Consider the following 26,141-nt stretch of genomic DNA (forward strand, 5'->3'; position numbering starts at 1 on the left):
TCGTAATGGATATCCAGGACACAGAACATGCCATGCAGCAAGGAGAGGAAAAGGAACAACAAGCAGCTGAAGTTAATTTCGTCGCAGGGAACGGAAATATAAGGGAAGGAGACCCGGGAGACAATAGAACAACGCCGCCAGAATGCAAAGAGACTGTGAAGGACTGGTCCCTTGTACATGAGGCGTACGGAAAAAGGAAAGGGGAGGACACTGGAAAAAACATAGAATCAGCGGAAGCGAACCAGGAAGACATTTTGGAGAACATAAAAAAGAAAGCATGTCAGGGACGCACCCTTGAAGTACAGTTGCCCTTGGAGGAAGTTGGGTCATCACAGTTGGACGATCCCGGTTTCTTTTAGTCAGGGGCTACGTCAGCTTTATCAACTAAGCGCAAGATGGCAAGTACGAAGACAATAAAGGTGGGAACATTAAATGTAGTGAGTTTGTTATCAAGAAGGCGGAAGCGGTGGACTAGCGATGTGTTATCTGCCGAGAGGGTTGATATTGCCTGCATTCAAGAAACAAAGATTGCTACGATAGAACAAGAAAAAGAACTCGTGAATTTCTTTAGGGAGAAATTTTGGTGCTACTCTTCAACAGCAATCGGTGGGAGTGCGGGCACTTTGATTCTGGTGAGGAAAAACGCGGGATTAGCTGTGATTGATAGTGTGCTTGACGAAAGTGGACGGCTGTGTATAGTGGATGTCCTGAGTAGTAATGTATCAGCTCAAGTATCCGGAAACTCACATCTTCGTCTGGACGCCATTAATTAGCAATTAGAGCTAATTGGGACCCCCCACATTAATCAGGACCCACCAGGGAGTCATTACACTAATTGGGGATCATCTAAGACACGTCCAGACCACTGTGTGAGTTTCCGGCTACTTGAGCTGATAAAAAATAAAAAAATAGGTAGAAAATAAAATAAAAAGATAGAGATAGAGTGGAGAGAAGGAGTTTAGTTGAAGATCAACGACGTCATCTTGAAGAAAGCGGTACGGAACGGCCGCTGACTGTCGCTGGGCGACGGAGCACGGAGGCAGGTTGCAAAGCATTGCAGCTATGAACACCAGTTCCGGACATCCTGTGACGTCAGCTGTGACGTCATCATGGCATGTCGGGGCAAGTTAGGACAGCTCTGGACATGCAAGGAGAAAAACACTCGTAATACAGAGGCTGGAAAAGCAAGAGTATGCAAACCATCAATAGCTAACAAGAAAATAGAACTAGTTACACAACAAATGAGCCCACCAGAACAGGAGCGCAGAACCATGCGACTGCTCCATCTGAGAGGCAGGCAGAAACTGACTCGTAATACTTTTTTGTCCTGTATAAACCCCGCAGCTGCACCCCCTAGCGGTTACTTTCTCAACTAATCTCACAACAAAATTATTAAGAATCACGCCAGCGCTACAACCGTTCCCAAGGCAGAAGATGATAGAAAATGGCGGGAATGCCCGGACAACAGAAACCAGCACGGGCACGAAAATCGCAAACAAAGCGGGAACAAAGTTGGCGAAAGCATTAGTTACACAACAAATCACCTCACCACAGTAGGAGCGCAGACCGATGCGACTGCTCTCGTCGACAGCCAGGGATCAAGTGACGACGGAGCGAACGACCGCACGTCTTCTCCCAATGAGAGCCAGAGGTGGACTGACGTAAGCGCCACTCTACGGGTGCTACGCATGCGCGCGCTCGTAGCGCCCTCTGCGCGCTCCTAGCGCCACCTGCGAGAGGCTAAGAGAGAAGAGCATTCCTGCGCCCCCTGCTGGCCGTTCTCATTGGTCGTGAGGCTAAGTGAGAAGAGCATTCCTGCGCCCCCTGCTGGCAGTTCTCATTGGTCCAGACATCATCCTATTGTCTCAGGGCTACACTGTTCTTTTCCACTAATGCTCCTTTGGTCAATCAGCAGTGAAGCCACGGTATGACGTCATCATGCACCTGCGTGGCTCAAGGACGCGTGCGCTCTAGACAGGGGACCTATTATTTATTGAATCACTATCCCAAGATTATTTCCTTTATTCTTCTATAACGATTGCATAGGAAACTATTGCAGAAGAGCACCATGCATGAAAACTGATCGTAGGAATTCCAAAGTCTTACTAAATGAGACTTGCAAAAGAACAAAATATTCTAACATGTAACTCCATCAACGGCTAATAAGAGGACTAGGCACTCAACAAATCAACGCCCGCAGAACTCAGGGCAGCACTATCGTCAAGACGACAATGTTCCTTGTCAAAAAAGAAAAAAATACAAAGCGTTAACACAGGAAAGCATGCATATCGGGGCATGTCAGGACACGTCAGGACAAATTCGCACGACTGTTGGGTAACAGAGGAAAACGAACACTTGAACAGAGTGAAAAGATGCTCACCATCATTTTTCCCGTTCACAGCATTCCCTCATTGTAAATCCGCTCGTCACAAAATCCACCTGCATCGTCGAACACCATTCACCAGTGACGAACCACAGATCCGCACCCCATCAGAGGCAGACAGAACCCCACCTAAGCTACGCTCTTCTACTGACGATCAACGCAATTGCCAGGATCATAATTACCGTGTCTACACCCGCCAGTGTCCAAGAGAGAAGTGAATCCTTGCGCCCCCTGCAGGCCAGTCTCATTGGTCGTGACGGCATCCTATTGTCTCAGGGCTACCCTGTTTTTTTCCACTAATGCTCCTCTAGACAAGGTCAACCTGCAGTGAAGCCACGGTATGATGTCATCTTGCAGGTGCGTGGCTCAAGAACGCGCACGCTCTAGACATGGGACCTGTTATTTATTGAATCACTATCCCAAGATTATTTCCTTTATTCTTCTATAACGATTGCATAGGGAACTATTGCAGAAGAGCACCATAGAAAAGAGGAGATTATAGCATTTCATTCCCAAAGTCTTACTGTACAGGGAAAAAATAGTGCAGCAAGACATGTTCATCCCACCCGAGAGCCAGGTAGATAATTGAATAATGATGCTTTGTTCCTCCTGAATAAAGTCACACACCTGTCCCCCTCGCGGTTACTCTCTGAACTAAATGAATCGCAAAAGTATTAAGAATAGCACTATTCCCATTCAAGGCAGCACTATCGTCAAGAATATTCCTTGTACAAAAAGAAAAAAACTACATGTAGAAGGAAAGCATGTCAGAACAAGCCCAGGCATGTCAGCGCATGTTTGTCAGACAACAAGGGGGAAAAAGCGAAAAGAAACAAAGAAGGAAACCAGCATCAAACTATTTCCAAGCACACACACTCCTCTTGTTCAAAAACAGTGCTCATCATAAATCTGTCCAGGGGAATACACACTATTTTGCTACACTTTTTTCAGTAACAGTCAACGCATTGCTACAGACTGCGTGACATCATCACATCCTGTCTGAAGAAGACACCGGCAAAGACTCCTATTAATTATTGAATCGCAAGATTATTTCCTTTGTTCTACTCTGAATGACATTGATTCTCTCATTAAAATTCAACAAAAAAGCACCCTGCATATTAACTATTTTCACCCCAAAGGCTCATCATGGTCATTAGAATTACAGTAAACTACCACTGCTCCTTAAAATAATAAGTGAGACCACTCAACGTCACCTCCAGGCTTATGTAATATATGACCCTTTCTATGCTCATACATTCGTTGTCTGAGGCTACACCTGCGAGCAAAAACGCGCGGAAGCCGGGTGGGCAAAGTTCCATTCGCGCATTGCGAGCATAAAGGCGGGAAAGCCTGGGAGCAAAGTTCTATTCGCGCACTATAAGCACAAGACAGAACGCCTTTACGGGAACATGATGGCATTCCTATACTATATTAATGATTATTGCATTGCAGTTTCGAAAAGCTTCTACAAAACTATAATTTTAGGAGCCCAACTTTCTATGGAAACTATAATTGCCCTATTACTTGGATCGCTACTAATGAAGCGCTCCAATTTTTTCTCTCTTCCCATTTCAGCCTTGTCATGCAGTGAAGCCGACCCATATCCAAAATAATTAATTTACACTGAGGGTGCCGTGCTTCAGGAATTCCTATCCTGCGTTCAGATGCAAGCATTTCTTCACGGATACCTTTAACAGCTGACTTCCTCAACATACCGAGCTCCTAACAACATCTAACAAACAATCAGAGAAACCCACTTCTCAGCTGCACCATGCAACTTTATTCTGCGTAAAATCGGTGATTTGAGGAAGAGAGCAGCGAAAAATTGCGCGCACTTGTGCTTGACCTGAAGCATATGCTAATAAACTAAGAAAAAGACACTCAGGTCTGGTATGTGATAGTGCCACATACGCAGACGCATTGCCCTTGCGTAAAGAAAGCACAGGACAGGGATACACAAATTTCCTTAGGTGAGCAGGGAAAAGGCTTAAGACCTCAGGTCACCACACATCGCCACGCGGCTAGCACAACATGACACCAGCAAGATACTAGCAGCGGGAAGAACTGCAACACTTCTAAACAAGTCCAGACATGCCACGATGACGTCACAAATCAGGAGAAGAAAAGCACACGCATGCACGCACAGAGGACAACGCATTAAACACACGGAGCGCTCAGGAATAATGGTAGCGTTACCGCACATCGCTACGAAGCTCAACATCTAACACAAGACGTCAACAACAACAAGATATTAACGAAGGGTAAAAATTGCAACACTAATCAAGTCCAGACATGCGACATCGCATACAAAACACTGCTCATCGGGGAAAAGGCCTAAGCCCGCGGCGGATCATCATAGAGCATACACAACTCCATTTTTCTACTTCGCGTAAACTAAACGCGGTCTGCTTGGAAAACGACGTACAAATTTTCTTAAGGAGCAGAGAAATATAGAAATTTCTACTCCGTGCTCAGATACCAGCATTTCTGCTCAAAAACCTGCAAAATTAAGCACTGCTTACTTCGTCAAGATATCGAACACCCAACAAAATCAAACAAACAACCCCACTTCCACTGGTAGAACACTATTCAGCTTTTACGCAGGAGGCTTTCTTCTACATAAAAGTAGAGAAAATAAGAAAAAGAGCAGCGAAATATTACACGCACTTTTGCTTGACTTAAAAAACCTGAAGCATATGCCAATAAACCAAGAAAAAGACACTCATGTCTGGTATATGATAGTGCCACATACACAGACGCATTACCCTTGCGTAAAGAAAGCACAGGATAGGGATACACAAATTTCCTTCAGTGAGCAGGGAAAAGGCTTAAGCCGTACCGCCTAGGAATAATCGGAGAATCACCGCTTATCGCTACGCGGCTAGCACAACATGGCAGCAACAAGATATCAGCGAAGGGTAAAAATTGCAGCAAGAAAGACACTACTGAACAAGTCTAGACATGCGACATCGAATGCCAAAACACTGGTGATCGGGGAAAAGGGCTAAGCCTGCGGCGGATCATCATAGAGCATACATAAGTTCATTTCGCGTAAACTAAACGCGGTCTGCTTGGAAAACGACGTACAAAGTTTCTTAGGGAGCAGAGAAATATAGCAATTTCTACTCCGTGCTCAGATACCAGCATTTCTGCTCAAAACCCTGCAAAATTAAGCACTGCTTACTTCATCAAGATATCGAACACCCAACAAAATCAAACAAACAACCCCACTTCCACTGATAGAACATTATTTAGCTTTTACGCAGGAGGCTTTCTTCTACATAAAAGTAGAGAAAATAAGAAAAGAGCAGCGAAAATTACACGCACTTTTGCTCGAATAGCAATAAGAGAAAAAAATAAAATAAAATATCGACACACACGCTAATAAACTGTGACAAAGACACCCATTTCTGCTATCAGATAATTATTGCATAATGCTAAATACTCATTTGCATTGTCCCTGCGTGAAGAAAGCACAGGGCAGGGATACACAATTTATCTTAAGCGAGCAGGGAAAGTCACTTCTACTCGAACAGCTTAATACCATAAAGTCTGAATTTTTGCAAAGCAAATAAAGCTTGAACAGCGCTACGAACGTGACACAAACAAACAAACAAACAAACAAACAAACAAACAAACAAACAAACAAACAAACAAACAAACAAACAAACAAACAAACAAACAAACAAACAAACAAACAAACAAACAAACAAACAAACACTTCTATTCATTTTTATTGATAAAGGCGTAAACCACACTACAAGAACAAAGCACGCGGCTTCAGGAGAGCGTATCAAATGCATCGCAACAGGACCGGCTCTCATAAAATAGCCTGCCCAAAACGAAGACTTCACCAGGTTCGCGAGGTAATTCCATTAAAAACGCTCTCGGTCTATCCTACAGATAGCAATGCAAGCGCTGCTTCCCTTATTTTTTAAGCCACTATTCCACGCAATGGTACATAAATGTATCACTCGTGTCACATGAAAAAGCACACACAAAGAACTTACTTGTCAAGTGGGATCCCTGGTTCACACATACACAGACACACACTCACATTTTCACAATCACAAACACAAATTAAGTCCACCACAACCACATAAATCCATATTATTCCTCAGGTCAATAACTATCCTACCATCGTCAAAAGATGGCTCACTCTTGTATGCGATCGCAAAGCGATAGGTCCTCGTTCCGGATGTAATAGGATATCGCCACTCGGCCGACGCGAACCAAAAAAGAAAGAAAGGAATGCGCGTTCGCTATACCTCCACAAAGAAAACGGTGCCGTGCTTCTACGCAGCGCTCATCATACCGGAGTGAATTGTCTTCTTCGTTTTCCTTTTATTTTCTTGCACCCATATATTTTGCAAGAATACTATAGAGCAGAACGGACAAATTTGAACATCATTCGCTACACACTGTAGCTCTCACCATTTTTAAACCAAACCACTTAACATGTGTTCATAGGTCTTCACTAAATAGGTGAGCCGATAATGACTCAAAATGAAATGAAATCAAATAAAATAATCATTCCAGCATCGCTGGCTGCAAGCTTGGGTACCCTGCTTGGGTCTGCTGGCGCTGGAATAAAAGATTTATCGCGAGGGTAAGTTCTTTGTGTGTGCTTTTTCATGTGACACGAGTGATACATTTATGTACCATTGCGTGGAATAGTGGCTTAAAAAATAAGGGAAGCAGCGCTTGCATTGCTATCTGTAGGATAGACCGAGAGCGTTTTTAATGGAATTACCTCGCGAACCTGGTGAAGTCTTCGTTTTGGGCAGGCTATTTTATGAGAGCCGGTCCTGTTGCGATGCATTTGATACGCTTTCCTGAAGCCGCGTGCTTTGTTCTTGTAGTGTGGTTTACGCCTTTATCAATAGAAATGAATAGAAGTGTTTGTTTGTTTGTTTGTTTGTTTGTTTGTTTGTTTGTTTGTTTGTTTGTTTGTTTGTTTGTTTGTTTGTTTGTTTGTTTGTTTGTTTGTTTGTTTGTTTGTTTGTTTGTTTGTTTGTTTGTTTGTTTGTTTGTTTGTTTGTTTGTTTGTGTCTGTCACGTTCGTAGCGCTGTTCAAGCTTTATTTGCTTTGCAAAAATTCAAACTTTATGGTATTAAGCTGTTCGAGTAGAAGTGACTTTCCCTGCTCGCTTAAGATAAATTGTGTATCCCTGCCCTGTGCTTTCTTCACGCAGGGACAATGCAAATGAGTATTTAGCATTATGCAATAATTATCTGATAGCAGAAATGGGTGTCTTTGTCACAGTTTATTAGTGTGTGTGTCGATATTTTATTTTATTTTTTTCTCTTATTGCTATTCGAGCAAAAGTGCGTGTAATTTTCGCTGCTCTTTTCTTATTTTCTCTACTTTTATGTAGAAGAAAGCCTTCTGCGTAAAAGCTGAATAATGTTCTATCAGTGGAAGTGGGGTTGTTTGTTTGATTTTGTTGGGTGTTCGATATCTTGATGAAGTAAGCAGTGCTTAATTTTGCAGGGTTTTGAGCAGAAATGCTGGTATCTGAGCACGGAGTAGAAATTGCTATATTTCTCTGCTCCCTAAGAAACTTTGTACGTCGTTTTCCAAGCAGACCGCGTTTAGTTTACGCGAAATGAACTTATGTATGCTCTATGATGATCCGCCGCAGGCTTAGCCCTTTTCCCCGATCACCAGTGTTTTGGCATTCGATGTCGCATGTCTAGACTTGTTCAGTAGTGTCTTTCTTGCTGCAATTTTTACCCTTCGCTGATATCTTGTTGCTGTCATGTTGTGCTAGCCGCGTAGCGATAAGCGGTGATTCTCCGATTATTCCTAGGCGGTACGGCTTAAGCCTTTCCCCTGCTCACTGAAGGAAATTTGTGTATCCCTATCCTGTGCTTTCTTTACGCAAGGGTAATGCGTCTGTGTATGTGGCACTATCATATACCAGACATGAGTGTCTTTTTCTTGGTTTATTGGCATATGCTTCAGGTTTTTTAAGTCAAGCAAAAGTGCGTGTAATATTTCGCTGCTCTTTTTCTTATTTTCTCTACTTTTATGTAGAAGAAAGCCTCCTGCGTAAAAGCTGAATAGTGTTCTACCAGTGGAAGTGGGGTTGTTTGTTTGATTTTGTTGGGTGTTCGATATCTTGACGAAGTAAGCAGTGCTTAATTTTGCAGGTTTTTGAGCAGAAATGCTGGTATCTGAGCACGGAGTAGAAATTTCTATATTTCTCTGCTCCTTAAGAAAATTTGTACGTCGTTTTCCAAGCAGACCGCGTTTAGTTTACGCGAAGTAGAAAAATGGAGTTGTGTATGCTCTATGATGATCCGCCGCGGGCTTAGGCCTTTTCCCCGATGAGCAGTGTTTTGTATGCGATGTCGCATGTCTGGACTTGATCAGTGTTGCAATTTTTACCCTTCGTTAATATCTTGTTGTTGTTGACGTCTTGTGTTAGATGTTGAGCTTCGTAGCGATGTGCGGTAACGCTACGATTATTCCTGAGCGCTCCGTGTGTTTAATGCGTTGTCCTCTGTGCGTGCATGCGTGTGCTTTTTTTCTCCTGATTTGTGACGTCATCGTGGCATGTCTGGACTTGTTTAGCAGTGTTGCAGTTCTTCCCGCTGCTAGTATCTTGTTGGTGTCATGTTGTGCTAGCCGCGTGGCGATGTGTGGTGACCTGAGGTCTTAAGCATTTTCCCTGCTCACCTAAGGAAATTTGTGTATCCCTGTCCTGTGCTTTCTTTACGCAAGGGCAATGCGTCTGCGTATGTGGCACTATCACATACCAGACCTGAGTGTCTTTTTCTTAGTTTATTAGCATATGCTTCAGGTCAAGCACAAGTGCGCGCAATTTTTCGCTGCTCTCTTCCTCAAATCACCGATTTTACGCAGAAGAAAGTCGCATGGTGCAGCTGAGAAGTGGGTTTCTCTGATTGTTTGTTAGATGTTGTTAGGAGCTCGGTATGTTGAGGAAGTCAGCTGTTAAAGGTATCCGTGAAGAAATGCTTGCATCTGAACGCAGGATAGGAATTCCTGAAGCACAGCACCCTCAGTGTAAATTAATTATTTTAGATATGAGTCGGCTTCACTGCATGACAAGGCTGAAATGGGAAGAGAGAAAAAATTGGAGCGCTTCATTAGTAGCGATCCAAGTAATAGGGCAATTATAGTTTCCATAGAAAGTTGGGCTCCTAAAATTATAGTTTTGTAGAAGCTTTTCGAAACTGCAATGCAATAATCAGTAATATAGTATAGGAATGCCATCATGTTCCCGTAAAGGCGTTCTGTCTTGTGCTTTGGAGTGCGCGAATAGAACTTTGCTCCCAGGCTTTCCCGCCTTTATGCTCGCAATGCGCGAATGGAACTTTGCCCACCCGGCTTCCGCGCGTTTTTGCTCGCAGGTGTAGCCTCAGACAACGAATGTATGAGCATAGAAAGGGTCATGTATTACATAAGCCTGGAGGTGACGTTGAGTGGTCTCACTTATTATTTTAAGGAGCAGTGGTAGTTTACTGTAATTCTAATGACCATGATGAGCCTTTGGGGTGAAAATAGTTAATATGCAGGGTGCTTTTTTGTTGAATTTTAATGAGAGAATCAATGTCATTCAGAGTAGAACAAAGGAAATAATCTTGCGATTCAATAATTAATAGGAGTCTTTGCCGGTGTCTTCTTCAGACAGGATGTGATGATGTCACGCAGTCTGTAGCAATGCGTTGACTGTTACTGAAAAATGTGTAGCAAAATAGTGTGTATTCCCCTGGACAGATTTATGATGAGCACTGTTTTTGAACAAGAGGAGTGCGTGTGCTTGGAAATAGTTTGATGCTGGTTTCCTTCTTTGTTTCTTTTCGCTTTTTCCCCCTTGTTGTCTGACAAACATGCGCTGACATGCCTGGGCTTGTTCTGACATGCTTTCCTTCTACATGTAGTTTTTTTCTTTTTGTACAAGGAATATTCTTGACGATAGTGCTGCCTTGAATGGGAATAGTGCTATTCTTAATACTTTTGCGATTCATTTAGTTCAGAGAGTAACCGCGAGGGGGACAGGTGTGTGACTTTATTCAGGAGGAACAAAGCATCATTATTCAATTATCTACCTGGCTCTCGGGTGGGATGAACATGTCTTGCTGCACCATTTTTTCCCTGTACAGTAAGACTTTGGGAATGAAATGCTATAATCTCCTCTTTTCTATGGTGCTCTTCTGCAATAGTTCCCTATGCAATCGTTATAGAAGAATAAAGGAAATAATCTTGGGATAGTGATTCAATAAATAACAGGTCCCATGTCTAGAGCGTGCGCGTTCTTGAGCCACGCACCTGCAAGATGACGTCATACCGTGGCTTCACTGCAGGTTGACCTTGTCTAGAGGACCATTAGTGGAAAAAAACAGGGTAGCCCTGAGACAATAGGATGCCGTCACGACCAATGAGACTGGCCTGCAGGGGGCGCAAGGATTCACTTCTCTCTTGGACACTGGCGGGTGTAGACACGGTAATTATGATCCTGGCAATTGCGTTGATCGTCAGTAGAAGAGCGTAGCTTAGGTGGGGTTCTGTCTGCCTCTGATGGGGTGCGGATCTGTGGTTCGTCACTGGTGAATGGTGTTCGACGATGCAGGTGGATTTTGTGACGAGCGGATTTACAATGAGGGAATGCTGTGAACGGGAAAAATGATGGTGAGCATCTTTTCACTCTGTTCAAGTGTTCGTTTTCCTCTGTTACCCAACAGTCGTGCGAATTTGTCCTGACGTGTCCTGACATGCCCCGATATGCATGCTTTCCTGTGTTAACGCTTTGTATTTTTTTCTTTTTTGACAAGGAACATTGTCGTCTTGACGATAGTGCTGCCCTGAGTTCTGCGGGCGTTGATTTGTTGAGTGCATAGTCCTCTTATTAGCCGTTGATGGAGTTACATGTTAGAATATTTTTTCTTTTGCAAGTCTCATTTAGTAAGACTTTGGAATTCCTACGATCAGTTTTCATGCATGGTGCTCTTGTGCAATAGTTTCCTATGCAATCGTTATAGAAGAATAAAGGAAATAATCTTGGGATAGTGATTCAATAAATAATAGGTCCCTTGTCTAGAGCGCACGCGTCCTTGAGCCACGCAGGTGCATGATGACGTGATACCGTGGCTTCACTGCTGATTGACCAAAGGAGCATTAGTGGAAAAGAACAGTGTAGCCCTGAGACAATAGGATGATGTCTGGACCAATGAGAACTGCCAGCAGGGGGCGCAGGAATGCTCTTCTCACTTAGCCTCACGACCAATGAGAACGGCCAGCAGGGGGCGCAGGAATGCTCTTCTCTCTTAGCCTCTCGCAGGTGGCGCTAGGAGCGCGCAGAGGGCGCTACGAGCGCGCGCATGCGTAGCACCCGTAGAGTGGCGCTTACGTCAGTCCACCTCTGGCTCTCGTTGGGAGAAGACGTGCGGTCGTTCGCTCCGTCGTCACTTGAGCCCTGGCTGTCGACGAGAGCAGTCGCATCGGTCTGCGCTCCTACTGTGGTGAGGTGATTTGTTGTGTAACTAATGCTTTCGCCAACTTTGTTCCCGCTTTGTTTGCGATTTTCGTGCCCGTGCTGGTTTCTGTTGTCCGGGCATTCCCGCCATTTTCTATCATCTTCTGCCTTGGGAACGGTTGTAGCGCTGGCGTGATTCTTAATAATTTTGTTGTGAGATTAGTTGAGAAAGTAACCGCTAGGGGGTGCAGCTGCGGGGTTTATACAGGACAAAAAAGCATTACGAGTCAGTTTCTGCCTGCCTCTCAGATGGAGCAGTCGCATGGTTCTGCGCTCCTGTTCTGGTGGGCTCATTTGTTGTGTAACTAGTTCTATTTTGTTGTTAGCTATTGATGGTTTGCATACTCTTGCTTTTCCAGCCTCTGTATTACGAGTGTTTTTCTCCTTGCATGTCCAGAGCTGTCCTAACTTGCCCAGACATGCCATGATGACGTCACAGCTGACGTCACAGGATGTCCGGAACTGGTGTTCATAGCTGCAATGCTTTGCAACCTGCCTCCGTGCTCCGTCGCCCAGCGACAGTCAGCGGCCGTTCCGTGCCGCTTTCTTCAAGATGACGTCGTTGATCTTCAACTAAACTCCTTCTCTCCACTCTATCTCTATCTTTTTATTTTATTTTCTACCTATTTTTTTTATTTTTTATCAGCTCAAGTGGCCGCAAACTCACACAGTGGTCTGGACGTGTCTTAGATGATCCCCAATTAGTGTAATGACTCCCTGGTGGGTCCTGATTAATGTGGGGGGTCCCAATTAGCTCTAATTGCTAATTAATGGTGTCCAGGCGAAGATGTGAGTTTCCGGATACTTGAGCTGATACATTACTACTGTCCTGCATGGCCAGAGAATGATCAGAATCGTATGTGTGTATGCTCCCAATGAAACAATGGACAGAAAAGACTTCTTCGCGTCGCTCAAGCAGTTTGTGAACGTTACATGGGAGGTCCCGATGTGTGGTGATTTTAACTGCGTACTGAGGAAAGAGGACTGCTCGTACAAGCAAGTGAAGGCTGACACAAGTAGGAAGGATCTCCTGAAATTAATACAGGATAGTGACCTACTGGACGTATGGGATGGAAAGTCGGCAGAGAGCATGAAGTACACTCACTTCCAAGGGACTTCCCACGCTAGGTTGGACAGGATGTATATATCCGGAACACTAATGCCGTATGTGAGTAACTATGAGGTGAAGCCTCAATTCTTCTCGGATCACGCTTTAGTCTCGGTGTCAGTTGCTGTGAAGAAACGGCCAACCAACAAAGTAAACGAACGACACAGTATATGGAAAATGAATGAAAGTATCCTGGAGGAAGATGGCTGCCGGGAAAAAATGAGGAGACTGATAGAAGAATATAGCACGGACGAAGACGTAAATGCTGTCACATGGGAAAGATTCAAACAGAAGGTGAAAAGAACAGCCATCGAGTATTCGCAGATCAGAGCATTCGAGAAAAAACGGGAAAAGAAACGGCTCATGGGAACGCTGTTAATATTGGTAGAAGCAGAATGTAGTCATCCAGGCTGTTTTAAAGAAGACATCAAGGCAGTTAAAAATGAACTTCAAAAGCTGTACGAAGAAGAACACCATAGAGCGCTGATTCGAAGCAGAGTGCAAACGCTAGCAAGGGAGGAGACGCCTTACAAGGTGTTCCGATTCAAGGAGCGGGAAAGAGCAGACAGGAACACCATCAATGCGATAAAAAGTGAGGGCCGTACCTTGACCAAGGAGGAAGACATCATAGATGCCTTTCAAGAGAAGTACACCAGCCTCTTCAGAGAGAAGCCAAGCCTGCAAGGCGGATATATGGGTCATGGCTGGAAGGATTACCCACGGTGAGCGGACAATGTCAGGAGATTATCAACACAGAAATATCAGAAGATGAAATAAGCAGAGCTATAAAAAAGCTTGGAAGGAATAAATCTCCTGGTATTGATGGTATAGGGGCCAGTTTCTATAAAATATTCAGCGATCTGTTGTGCGGTATTCTGAAGAAAGTTTTCGAAGACGTGGCCAGAAGAGGCCTGCTTCCGCCAAGCATGAGACAATCCATCACAGTCTTAATACCAAAAAAGACATCATGTAATGACACTCCATCTCTCTCTGACTACCGGCCTATCAGTCTTTTGTGTACTGACTACAAAATCTTAGCGAAAATTCTATCCGCAAGAGTGGAAAACGGACTACGGGAAGTTATAGGAACTCATCAACCATACGGCCTGCACGGGAGGTCAATTGCAAGAAATTTGCACATCATGCGCACTGTGTGTGAAGCAGCGGACTTATCATTTCAGCCTTTTGCAGTACTTCAAACTGATTTGAGCCAAGCGTTCGACCGTGTCAGTCATTCTTTTCTGTTCGCGGTGCTGCGAAAATACCAAATTGGGGGATTCCTTACCAGATGGGTCACCATTTGCTACAATCAAGTATCTACTCGGCTCCGGGTGAATGGCAGTGTTGGCAAGGGAATACCCATCCTCTCTTCGGTCCGCCAAGGCTGCCCTTTATCTCCAGTGCTTTTCGCTCTCTATCTGGAACCTTTGTGCAGGAGGATTGCAGGAAACCAGTACATCAAGGGGATACAGATAGGGGCCGAACACGTTAACTTGCTGGCTTATGCAGACGACATCGCCGTTATATGCACATCTAAACTACAAGCCTGCGAAGCGATCAGGACAATACAAGACTACAGCAAAGTATCGGGAGCCTGCTTGAATTTGGCAAAGTCGTTGGGGACCTGGTTGGGCGGATGGACGTACGCACCTGAAAAATTCATGCGAATTTCCTGGACAACAACGCTTGGAAAGCATCTGGGCCTTACCTTCAATTCGGACAGAGGAATGACATGGGCAAAGAAACTGACGTCAGTCCGTGGAAACCTCACAGGCTGGCAAGGAAGATATTTGTCTTTCACCAACAGAGCCTATATCTGCAACTCGGTGCTATACACCGCAGTGCTCTACGTTGCACAGTGTTCCGGAACCGACCTAGATACGTGCAACAAGTTCCACAGAATGTGCGCGACCTTCATCTGGAAATCGACGATGGAGAAGATGCGGCGTACAAATCTCTTCTTTAGCTTAAAAAAAGGTGGTTTAGGATTGGTGAACCTGAGCATCAAACTAAAAGTGCAACGCTTCTTGTACTTCCGGGATCAGAAAGATCCTTTCCTAAGGGCGGCGCTTCAAGTGCTAGGTTGCGCTTACATTGCGAGGTGGACGGCATCATCAGTAGGCGCAAGCCGCCGAACGCCCGCGTTGGCATTCTACAGGGAGGTAGCAGAAGCAGTAACTTTTTTTGAACAACGGTTCTCGTGGGATTACCTGACAGCTGTGGGGAAGAAGAAGCTCTACTGGGACACGATCGCAGCAAGTCTACCTACACCGCTTTATAGAATGTGCAGGCCCCCCAATAACAACGAGGGTGTCCTTAAAAGAGTAAGGATACTCAAGGTCCCCACAGGAGCGAAGGACTTCTTCTTCAGCCTTCATTGGGAAGTGCTTCCTGTAAAATCATGGCTCAGACGGAAGGGATTTATCGTACCTTGGTCGATATGTTGCGCGGCTTGTCCGGGAGAAGAGGAAACGCTCCCTCACGTGTTTCTGCTGTGCAGAAGAGCTCTGCAATTCTGGTGTGGTTTTAGAGAACTGATCGAGAAGGACGTCACGCTGCAGTGGCTTACTATAAAATTTCTGGACTTTGGTGAGGCTTCGGAAAGCGACGCAGTGGCAAGCTTGATAGTGCTGGGACTATACGCGCTGTGGGGTTTCAGAATGGACGAGATCGAGTGCCGAGAAAAGCCAGCGCCTCCGTGGAAACAGTTTAAAGAAAAGCTGTTGTGGACATTGAGCGTGCTGCAAGAGGACGAACTGGAAGGCTGCTGGAAGATTGTAAAAAACAAAGTGGAGAAAGGGGAGGCTAATCTTTGCAGACAAGTGTACGGCCGCAAAGCAGCAGCCAGGCGGTAGGGGCTGACATTCAGGGAAGGTTTTTAAGTGTACAGTGTTTTTTTATGTGAAATAATAATTTAAAAAAAAAGGGGTGTAGCTCAGTGGTAGAGCGTTCGCTTTGCATGTGAAAGGCCCCGGGTTCAATCCCCGGCACCTCCATTGCATTTTTTTTTCTTATCCTAGACATTCTTATGCAAGTTGGCGGATAGGGGCTCGAACACGTACCAATTCCCTAAGGATGATTTCACTATGACGTCGTGATCATCAGGGGTGTAGCTCACTGGCAGAGTGTTCGCTTTGCATGTGAAAGGCCGCGGGTTCAATCCCCGGCACCTCCATTGCATGTTTTTTTTTTCTTATCCTGGACATTCTTATGCAAGTTGGCGGATAGGGGCTCGAACACGTATCGATTCCCTAAGGATGATTTCACTATGACGTAGTGATCATCGGGGGTGTAGCTCAGTGGTAGAGCGTTCGCTTTGCATGTGAAAGGCCCCGGTTTCAATCCGTGGCACCTCCATTGCATGTTTTTTTTTTCTTATCCTGGACATTCTTATGCAAGTTGGCGGATAGGGGCTCGAACACGTATCGATTCCCTAAGGATGATTTCACTATGACGTAGTGATCAGCGGGGGTGTAGCTCAGTGGTAGAGCGTTCGCTTTGCATGTGACAGGCCCCGGTTTCAATCCGCAGCACCTCCATTGCATGTTTTTTTTTCTTATCCTGGACATTCTTATGCAAGTTGGCGGATAGGGGCTCGAACACGTACCAATTCCCTAAGGATGATTTCACTATGACGTAGTGATCAACGGGGGTGTAGCTCAGTGGTAGAGCGTTCGCTTTGCATGTGAAAGGCCCCGGTTTCAATCCGTGGCACCTCCATTGCATGTTTTTTTTTTCTTATCCTGGACATTCTTATGCAAGTTGGCGGATAGGGGCTCGAACACGTATCGATTCCCTAAGGATGATTTCACTATGACGTAGTGATCATCGGGGGTGTAGCTCAGTGGTAGAGCGTTCGCTTTGCATGTGAAAGGCCCCGGTTTCAATCCGCGGCACCTCCATTGCATGTTTTTTTTTTCTTATCCTGGACATTCTTATGCAAGTTGGCGGATAGGGGCTCGAACACGTACCAATTCCCTAAGGATGATTTCACTATGACGTAGTGATCAACGGGGGTGTAGCTCAGTGGTAGACCGTTCGCTTTGCATGTGAAAGGCCCCGGGTTCAATCCCCGGCACCTCCATTGCATGTTTTTTTTTTCTTATCCTGGACATTCTTCAGCCACCGAAGCTTCTATAGGAGTAGCAGGCGGTCTGACGTTCTACTTGGACATCGAGCACAGCATAGACTTCTTCCTGGAGAAATTCTCGTGGGAATACCTTGCAACGGTTAAAAAGAAGACGCTCTATTGGGACACTGTTACCAGTTCCTTCCCGCCACCCCTCTACAGGCAGCAGTATACAGCGCTCAGTCAGCAAGATGTGCTAAAGAGGGTCCGGAAATTGCCTGTTCCCACCGGAACAAAGGATTTTTATATCCGGTTTCACATTGAAGTGCTCCCAGCAAACCAGTGGCTTAGGGACAAAGGCTTCTTCGTGCCTCAGAACGCAAGATGCGATGTATGTGGCCAAGAGGAGACCATTCGTCACATAGTTTATGAATGCAGGAACGCCATACTTTTTTGGAGCGACTTGAGGGCAACTCTGCGTGTGAATGAAGTTTTTACGTACCAAAGCCTGAAGTTCCTTGTCTTTGCAGACACCAACTACATTGAAACGCTAAGTGTGATAGCAATGGCAGGGCTACAAGCTCTTTGGAAAGCAAGAACAGCACGCGTTCAATGCGATGTTCGCCGGAAGTCATCCGTGGAATACCTCAAACATACGCTCATGTGGACGATATCCCTAATTGGGACAAATAACTTGCGAGACGAGGAAAAATGGACTGAGCTAGCCCCTACGATAAAGCGACTTGAACCAAGGACATTCGGGTGCAAAATAAAACTGTAAGGCCGACAGTGGAACAGACAGGACGGAATGTGAGCAAGCATGTACGAGGCGGTGATTTTAGTAATGTAGTACAAAAGGCATGTACGAAATAGTGGTTTTATAGAAACGCAATATAAAAAAAAGGGTGTAGCTCAGAGGTAGAGCGTTCGCTTCGCATGTGAAAGGCCCCGGGTTCAATCCCCGGCACCTCCAAAGTATTCCTTTTTCCACGGCCATTGCTTTAAGCAAAAGGCCCACGATTAACACATAACGCGTGCCGAAATGACGAAGCTACCTGCTGCTGATTAATATGGGGGTGTAGCTCAGAGGTAGAGCGTTCGCTTCGCATGTGAAAGGCCCCGGGTTCAATCCCCGGCACCTCAAAAGTATTCTTTTTTCCACGGCCATTGCTTTAAGCAAAAGGCCCGCGATTAACACATAACGCGTGCCGAAATGACGAAGCTACCTGCTGCTGATTAATATGGGGGTGTAGCTCAGAGGTAGAGCGTTCGCTTCGCGTGTGAAAGGCATCGGGTTCAATCCCCGGCACCTCCAAAGTATTCTTTTTTCCACGGCCATTGCTTTAAGCAAAAGGCCCACGATTAACACACAACGCGTGCCGAAATGACGAAGCTACCTGCTGCTGATTAATATGGGGGAGTAGCTCAGAGGTAGAGCGTTCGCTTCGCATGTGGAAGGCCCCGGGTTCAATCCCCGGCACCACCAATGTATTCTTTTTTTTTTCACGGCCATTGCTTTAAGCAAAAGGCCCACGATGAACACATAACGCGTGCCGAAATGACGAAGCTACCTTCAACTGATTAATATGGGGGTGTAGCAAGAAAGTCAAGGATGGATGTTTATGTCTACAGCACTTGTTTGTAAAGCAGCTAATTATGAGATTCTGGTTTTATAGGCAGTCTGTGCACCCGCAATTTGACGCCGTGAAGAGAGCAGTAGCCTACAACTATATGCCTGATATATATGTTGGCTTGGCCTCTTTCAATATCGTCAGCAAGCTTCTCGTCAGCGCTTTCAGCTCCAGGTTCCTTTCCATTGCTCTTCTTTCAGAGTGCTCAGTTGCCTTGGCACGTACTTCTTCTTTAAAAATCTCCCAGGTTGGGGCGCTTAACCCTTTTCCTTTGCTCTGACAATCAGATCATTAATATCTGATGTGAAGATTGGGTCTTCGATGATGCTCTCATTCATCTTCCAGCCAGCATTGCGTTTACGGTTCTTTCCGAAGCAGCACAATGTACTGAGAGTCGAGTGCAATAGGGGTGGACGGGTAGGTGGAAGGCCTTGAAGGGAATTCTGAAACTAAAGAACATTGATAAGACACATACCGACCACCGCTATTGCACTTGACTTCCAGTACATTGTGCTGCTTGGGTTTTTTCCACTTCTGGATTTATCTGCAAACTTACAAAAGCATGATCCGTGAAGGCCAATGGCGTGACGTCATATCTTGTTGCAAAGGAGCAGATGCCGCCGGAGATATAGATTCGGTGCAACCTTGCGTGCGATGTCCCTTGCCAATGCGTGAATTTAATCGCTGAATCTTCTGTTCCTATTCCCACGTCATGCACGTCGTGATGCTGTCCCAAGCAGCACATTGTACTGAAAGTCGAGTGCAATAGGGGTGGACGGGTAGGTGGAAGTCCTTGAACCGAATAGTGAAACTAAAGAACATTGATAAGACGCACCGTCCACCCCCATTGCACTCGACTTTCGGTAGATTGTGCTGCTGTACAACGCCCGCGCTGCTATGTTGTTTTCCCTTTTTGTAGGGGCAGTCTTCTTGCCGCACAACGCAATTAAAGTCCCCGGCTAAAATCAGGTTACTCGCTGTGTTAACGAAGTGCTCGAAGCTTGTTTCAAAGAAGAGCTTCCGCTCCGCAGACTCATTTGGAGCATATATGCTCACCACGCGTATAATTTCCCCGTTCCATAAACAGCCTACACTGGCAAGCCTCCCGTTTTGTTCCAAATCGCAGTCTATCACCTTTAGCTTGCTGTCCTTCTTGATCATCACCGCAGTTCCCGCACTTCCACTAGCGCCGGAGGCATGGAATACAAAGAACCATCTCTTGAAGGCATCAACCAGTTCAAATTGCTGTTCTGGGAAATATATTTTAGTCTCTTGTACACAGAGGACACCTATATTGGCGTAGATTGCAATGTCCCTTAACCATGCTTTCTTTTCGCTTCTTATTAGACTGTTGGCATTAATCGTAGGTACCTTTAACTTGTGTTTGTTCTTCATGTTTTCCGGGTTAAACTACACGTTATTTCTTATGCTCCTTCAGAAGTTGCCGTCTTTCCTCTGGCGTCATATGGGGTGTCGGGGAATATCTCGACTTTTTAGAGCTTGTACCAGTCTCCTTCTACTTTCTGTCAGTTTTCCGCTGTCTCATATTTCCTCGCTATGTCTACTTCCCGTTGCTTTGTCGATTTCGCTTCTGGTGCTGCTCTCCTCTTCCAGAGACTCTGTGCGCTTTTCTGTCGTCTGCTCAGCGTGCTCTGACTTCTGGGAAGTGCTTGCTTTGCCTTCGTCGGGCTGTGTTGTTCCAACTATGGAAGCCATTGTGCGTCCGTCCTCACTCTGTGCAGCACCATCGTTGCGCGGAGTCATCGGTGACGATTCGACCGCACTTCCAGTTTCCCCGTTCGGCTCCGCAGTAACCACAAGCAGTCCATGGTTGTCCTCGCTGCTGCGCTTGTCTTTGGGTTGGGTGGTGGTTCATCGATTGCAAGTTCTGCGTTTTTCCTTGCCTCTGTCATATCCACGGCTTGCGTGGATTCCTCCACATCCATCAAGTCAACCGCCGATGCATCCTCTGGAGTTGGTCTCGTTTTAGATGCGTATGTGCTGACGCAGTCGTCATCGTGACCGAATCTTTTGCAAATCCTACACCATTGAGCCTTGCAGTGTTTTCGAAGCTGTCCTACTCTTTTGCAACGAAGACACAAGGGTGGTCTGCCAGGAATCTCGATAAGCAGTTGTACGCCCAGTATTTTCATGATGCGCGGTATCCTGTCAGTGATTACACCACCACCAAGAACGATCATGACCTTCCGCGTCGTTGTCTCCGCTACGGCGGAAATGTTTGGGTTCCAGCGCCATGATTACGGATGCAAGCTCTTTCCATTTCTCTTCTTCACGGAGCTTTTTTGTTCCGATCAGTGATATCGTCCACATCAGCTTTTCCTTCATATAGGTAACTGGTGGTTTTGCTTTCGCATCGCATTCCACTCGGGAAGTCCTTGCTTTCCAAAGGGCCTGTAGAGCGGTAGCAGTCACCACGCTCATGAACTCTTCGTGCTGCTTGTTCACAAACTTTAGGAACTTTAGGCTTTCATACGAAATGTCATCGCCAAGTAGCAGCGAAGCTCGGAGGTCCGACCAGAAGAGCACTGCATTTCTGCACTCGTAGAAAACGTGCCTCAGGGTTTCCGCTGTCCCGCATATGTGGCAGTTTCCTTCTAATGGCACAAAGAAGCCTTTGGCTTTCATCCATTTCTTGACGGGGAGCACTTCGATGTGGAATCTCACGAAGAAATCTTTCGTGCCCGTCGCATCGGAAGCTTTGCGACTCGTTTCAACACGTCTTGTCCGTCGGATGCGGCGAAACTTTGCCGGTAGAGCGGAGGGGGAAACACGCTCATCACCGTATCCCAGTAAGTGTCTTTTTTTCCACCACTGTTAGGTGCTCCCATGAGTACCTTTCAAGAAAGAACCTGATGCTGTTGGCCACTTCTTTGTAGAATTGTGACTCCGGTGCTCCCAAGGAAGGAACTGCAGTACTTATCACCCACTTGCACAGTGACCTCGCTCCGAGAATTTGCAGCGCCTCTCGCAGTACCGGCGCTTTGATGTCCCTAAAGTAGAAGAAGTGCTGCACTTGTACCTTGATACCGAGGTTTACGACATTTAGACAACCCGCCTGCAGCGGCCAAAAAATGTTCGTACGGCGCATCTTTTCGAACTTTGAATCCCACATAAAAGTAGTACAGATTCTATGGAAACGTTGCATAGTCCCGGAGTCAATGGGGTTGACTTGGGCCGAATAGAGGATGGGCGGATATAGGACTGTGTTGCAGATGAAGCTGCGGTGAAGAATAGAAAGGTATCTTCCTTTCTAAGGTTGCAACCTCCTGTTTATTGACTGCAACTTTAGCTGCCATTTTTCTCCCGCCGCTGAGGTATCATCCAGAAAAACCCCAAGGTACCTCCCTATCCCTTGACTGCACTGGATCCCCCTGTAGATGTGAGGCTGCGTGTCCCAGTCGCCTAGCCAGCTACCATTCGACTTCTTCAGGTTTAGCAAAGCCCCTGATGACTCGCAGAAGTCATGAACTGTTTCTAGAGCGGCCGAGACCTGCTCCTGGTCGTTGCAGATAATTGCAAGGTCGTCGGCGAAGGCGAGCACTTTCACTTCTTCCTTGGCTAGTGTAAGACCCTTGATCTCTTCATTGTGTACAATCGCGCGGCACAGCGGCTCCAGGTAAACAGCGAAGAGCGTCGGAGACATGGGGCAACCTTGCCGCACTGAGTTCCTTATGGGGAAGCGAGAGCCTGTCCTTCCGTTGATAAGTAGCTGAGCGGTGATGTCCCGATAACAGATAGTAATCCACGCTTTTAGGTCTTGCCCTATGTTCACATGGCTCAGAAGCTGAAATAGGAACTGTTGACGCACCCTGTCGAAAGCCTGTTTAAGATCGGCCTGAAACACTGCTGTCCTGGTGCCCGCCGATTTTGCTGCCTCGACAATAGTGCGCATCACATGTAGGTTGGTGGCGATGGACCTCTTCTTTATTCCGTAGGTTTGGTGCGCTCCTATTACTCTCCACAAAACGCTGTCCAATCGCCGCGCTAGAACCTTTGCGAGTATCTTGTAGTCAGTGCATAACAATGAAATGGGACGAAAGTCCGACGTAGAGGGCACTTCTTCCGAGCTCCCCCTCTTGGGTATCAGGATAGTATGACTTTTCCTCATGGTAGGGGTCATTAGCTGACGAGTTTTGATGTATTCAAAAACTACCTCCAGGACAGCACTCAACTCCTCTTCAAATTTCTTATAGAAGGCTGACCCAAGGCCGTCTGGGCCGGGCGCTTTGTTCTTGGACAGGTTCCGGATTACGCTGCGAATTTCCTTTTTTGTTATCTTCCCTTCGCCCAAAGCATGGTCTTCGTCTGTTAGTGTCGGAACGTTTCGAAAGAGGGCAGTGGGCTTTAGTGGCCCGTCTTGGGTAGAGTTAAACAGCCTTCTGTAGTGTTCGTGAAACGCTTCCTCAACAACCTCTGCTCCTTCCACTACAATGCCATTATACATTAGTTTCGTGACCTCGTTCTTTTTTACTTTCTCCCTTTCGTGTGCCAAGAACACCTTGGACGGCACTTCGTCCCGTTCTACAGTCTGTATTCGGCTACGCACCTGGGCGACGGCAAACTTTTCCCGTAGCCTCTCTGTCATCATATTTTTGATTTGTTTAATGTCCTCTGTGAATGTCCCAGGACTTTTCTCCTCCTCTTTGACAATGATGAGCAGGCTTTTCATTAAGGCCTTCATTTCCTGCCTTTTCTCTTCTGCTCGTCTTTGACTGTATTCAATAGCCTTCGCTTGCACTTCTTCCTTGAAAAATTCCCATGCTGGGGCGTTTGCCCCGCGCTCTTGCAAAGCGCCTATCATACTCCTTATCTCAGCTGTAAACTTGTCGTCTTCAAGGACGTTCTCATTCAGCTTCCATGTTGTGTTGTGCGACTGGTTCGGCCCTTGATTAACAAAAGTCAACAGGACACTCACACAAGCATGGTCCGTGAAAGCTACCGGCATGACATTGTAGTCCGTTTGGCGCGGCGTCCACTCTCCGGGTATATAGATTCTGTCCAATCTAGCGTGTGACATGCCCTGCCAATGCGTGAACTTCAGCGCTGTATCGTTCCCGATAGCTACGTCGTGCAAGTCCTGATTACGCAGTAGCCTTTTAAGCTCCGTCGCACTGCAGTCCTTCTTCTCTTTTTTATATGTGCTATCTTCTTTCCGAGAGGCGCAGTTGAAATCCCCTGAAATCCCTCGCACGATTTCGGGGTCCTCCCTGTCTTTTGGTTCTGTTTTCTCCTGTACTGCCGATAGGCTTTCTTTGCTCTCCGCCCCTTCCCTCGGCTGCACGTACTCCGTTGGCCCGTCTACGTCATTCATTCCACCTGGCATGGCATTGTCTTGATCTTCTTTGTGAGCAGAAAAACTGTTTTGCTGAAGAGGCAGTTGGTGCCGCGTTCCATTGTTGTCTCCCGATCTTTCTCCTGTTTGAGTACAATCCTCCACGTCCATCATATCCCCTGCCCCAGCGTCCACGCCTTGGCCTCTCGTCTTGGATGCATACGTACTGACGCAGTCCTCTTGCTCGTGACCGAATCTCTTGCAGGATTTACACCACGGCGCCTTGCATTGCCTCCTGAGATGGCCGACTCTTTTGCACCGCAGGCATAGTGGCGGTCTGCCAGGGATGTCTATCAGAACTTGACAGCCCATGATTTTTGTCATATGCGGAATCGCTTCAACTGAGATTCCATTGTGCAACACTAACTTGAGCCTGCGTGTCGTTGTCTCTGCTCCCGAGAAGGCAGTTGACCTCCATTTCTCTCTTTCAATCTGGTCAGTTTTACCGAAGGTGCTGTAAACATTAACCACGGCGTCGTTCGGCACATGCATGGGAAGCCAGTGCAGCGATATGTCGACCTCCTCTTTGTTCGGGTCCAAGATTACACATTTCTTGTTCTTCACGACAATTTCGCCCTTTGTGACAAGCTTTTCTTTTGGCAATCTTGAATGCAGTGTCAATGCCCAGACATGATTGTAGAGATATGCTCCGAACTGGGCCACGTCTTCTTTATCAATAATTCCCAACACTCCATCCGCAAAATCGTCTGCGCGATAAGGCCTGCCAGTTGGGTCCGCATGCAAGAAGATGGTGTTCAAGGATATGTTGGGCAATGTCGGAAGTAACATTCTGTAGTTCTCGGTCGAAGCCTTTCCTGCAGAATCGACCGTGATATCCCGGCTAGGGTTAGCCGTAAGCAACGCTCGCTCGGAGCTCATCCTTCCTGCGTCCTGCTAGCACGACAGCCGGAAGTAGAATCCTCTGAGCTACACCCCCAGTGTTCGCCAGGTGAAGGTGGCCTCATCCTTTGGAAATCGGCACGTGTTATGCGTTAATCGTGGTCCTTTTGCTTAAAAGAGTGGCCGCGGGAAAAACAAAGCTGTGGAGGTGCCGGGGATTGAACCCGGGGCCTTTCACATGCGAAGCGAACGCTCTACCTCTGAGCTACACCCCCAGTGTTCGCCAGCTGAAGGTGGCCTCATCCTTTTGAAATCGGCACGTGTTATGCGTTAACCGTGGTGCTTTTGCTTAAAAGAGTGGCCGCGGGAAAAAATATGCTGTGGAGGTGCCGGGGATTGAACCCGGGGCCTTTCACATGCGAAGCGAACGCTCTACCTCTGAGCTACAACCCCAGTGTTCGCGAGCTGAAGGTGGCCTCATCCTTTGGAAATCGGCACGTGTTATGCGTTAATCGTGGTCCTTTTGCTTAAAAGAGTGGCCGCGGGAAAAACAATGCTGTGGAGGTGCCGGGGATTGAACCCGGGGCCTTTCACATGCGAAGCGAACGCTCTACCTCTGAGCTACACCCCCAGTGTACGTCAGGCGAAGGTGGCTTCATCCTTTGGAAATCGGCACGTGTTATGCGTTAATCGTGGTCCTTTTGCTTAAAAGAGTGGCCGCGGGAAAAACAATGCTGTGGAGGTGCCGGGGATTGATCCCGGGGCCTTTCACATGCGAAGCGAACGCTCTACCTCTGAGCTACACCCCCAGTGTACGTCTGGTGAAGGTGGCTTCATCCTTTGGAAATCGGCACGTGTTATGCGTTAATTCTGGTCCTTTTGCTTAAAAGAGTGGCCGCGGGAAAAGGATGCTGTGGGGGTGCCGGGGATTGAACCCGGGGCCTTTCACATGCGAAGCGAACGCTCTACCTCTGAGCTACACCTTTTTTTTCTTCTTTTTTTCCTTTTTTTTCATAAAATTTATAAAACACAACCTGTGTGTATTTCTAGTAAAAAGAACACATTGTGCTGTCGACTGTTGACGGTGGCTCTGCCGACCTGGTGCTTATTTTCTCTTTTTCCCCGGCATTACACTGTTTTTCATCCAACATCCGAATGTTTTTGGCTGGAGCTGCCTAATTATAGGCTGAAGTTCTTCCCATTTTCGTTCATCACGAAGCCTCTCCTTCCCTATTAGTGAGACCGTCCAGCAAA

General features: G+C 46.5%; 1 long non-coding RNA gene and 13 other non-coding genes across 14 annotated transcripts; 8 read left to right on the top strand and 6 right to left on the bottom strand.

Annotated features, from left to right (window-relative positions):
• Positions 1–721: 721 nt before the first annotated feature.
• Positions 722–6,462, bottom strand: LOC135375871 (uncharacterized). Its single transcript, XR_010417420.1, has 3 exons — positions 6,394–6,462; positions 2,381–2,705; positions 722–1,138 (listed from the first exon to the last, which is right to left on the bottom strand). It is a non-coding gene; the product is annotated as an uncharacterized LOC135375871 (long non-coding RNA).
• Positions 6,463–15,918: 9,456 nt separating this feature from the next.
• Positions 15,919–15,990, top strand: Trnaa-ugc (transfer RNA alanine (anticodon UGC)). Its single transcript has one exon. It is a non-coding gene; the product is annotated as a tRNA-Ala (tRNA).
• A 289-nt stretch (positions 15,991–16,279) lies between these two features.
• On the top strand, positions 16,280–16,351 carry Trnaa-ugc (transfer RNA alanine (anticodon UGC)). Its single transcript has one exon. It is a non-coding gene; the product is annotated as a tRNA-Ala (tRNA).
• A 291-nt stretch (positions 16,352–16,642) lies between these two features.
• On the top strand, positions 16,643–16,714 carry Trnaa-ugc (transfer RNA alanine (anticodon UGC)). Its single transcript has one exon. It is a non-coding gene; the product is annotated as a tRNA-Ala (tRNA).
• A 110-nt stretch (positions 16,715–16,824) lies between these two features.
• Positions 16,825–16,896, top strand: Trnaa-ugc (transfer RNA alanine (anticodon UGC)). Its single transcript has one exon. It is a non-coding gene; the product is annotated as a tRNA-Ala (tRNA).
• A 110-nt stretch (positions 16,897–17,006) lies between these two features.
• Positions 17,007–17,078, top strand: Trnaa-ugc (transfer RNA alanine (anticodon UGC)). Its single transcript has one exon. It is a non-coding gene; the product is annotated as a tRNA-Ala (tRNA).
• Positions 17,079–18,134: 1,056 nt separating this feature from the next.
• On the top strand, positions 18,135–18,207 carry Trnaa-cgc (transfer RNA alanine (anticodon CGC)). Its single transcript has one exon. It is a non-coding gene; the product is annotated as a tRNA-Ala (tRNA).
• Positions 18,208–18,306: 99 nt separating this feature from the next.
• On the top strand, positions 18,307–18,378 carry Trnaa-cgc (transfer RNA alanine (anticodon CGC)). Its single transcript has one exon. It is a non-coding gene; the product is annotated as a tRNA-Ala (tRNA).
• A 99-nt stretch (positions 18,379–18,477) lies between these two features.
• Trnaa-cgc (transfer RNA alanine (anticodon CGC)) lies at positions 18,478–18,549 on the top strand. The gene has a single exon. It is a non-coding gene; the product is annotated as a tRNA-Ala (tRNA).
• Positions 18,550–25,090: 6,541 nt separating this feature from the next.
• Positions 25,091–25,162, bottom strand: Trnaa-cgc (transfer RNA alanine (anticodon CGC)). Its single transcript has one exon. It is a non-coding gene; the product is annotated as a tRNA-Ala (tRNA).
• A 106-nt stretch (positions 25,163–25,268) lies between these two features.
• Trnaa-cgc (transfer RNA alanine (anticodon CGC)) lies at positions 25,269–25,340 on the bottom strand. The gene has a single exon. It is a non-coding gene; the product is annotated as a tRNA-Ala (tRNA).
• A 106-nt stretch (positions 25,341–25,446) lies between these two features.
• Positions 25,447–25,518, bottom strand: Trnaa-cgc (transfer RNA alanine (anticodon CGC)). Its single transcript has one exon. It is a non-coding gene; the product is annotated as a tRNA-Ala (tRNA).
• A 106-nt stretch (positions 25,519–25,624) lies between these two features.
• Positions 25,625–25,696, bottom strand: Trnaa-cgc (transfer RNA alanine (anticodon CGC)). Its single transcript has one exon. It is a non-coding gene; the product is annotated as a tRNA-Ala (tRNA).
• Positions 25,697–25,801: 105 nt separating this feature from the next.
• On the bottom strand, positions 25,802–25,873 carry Trnaa-cgc (transfer RNA alanine (anticodon CGC)). The gene has a single exon. It is a non-coding gene; the product is annotated as a tRNA-Ala (tRNA).
• Positions 25,874–26,141: the final 268 nt, after the last annotated feature.

The sequence above is a fragment of the Ornithodoros turicata genome, chromosome 1 (genome assembly GCF_037126465.1).
Source record: "Ornithodoros turicata isolate Travis chromosome 1, ASM3712646v1, whole genome shotgun sequence".
In the NCBI taxonomy this organism is placed as follows: Eukaryota; Metazoa; Arthropoda; class Arachnida; order Ixodida; family Argasidae; genus Ornithodoros; species Ornithodoros turicata.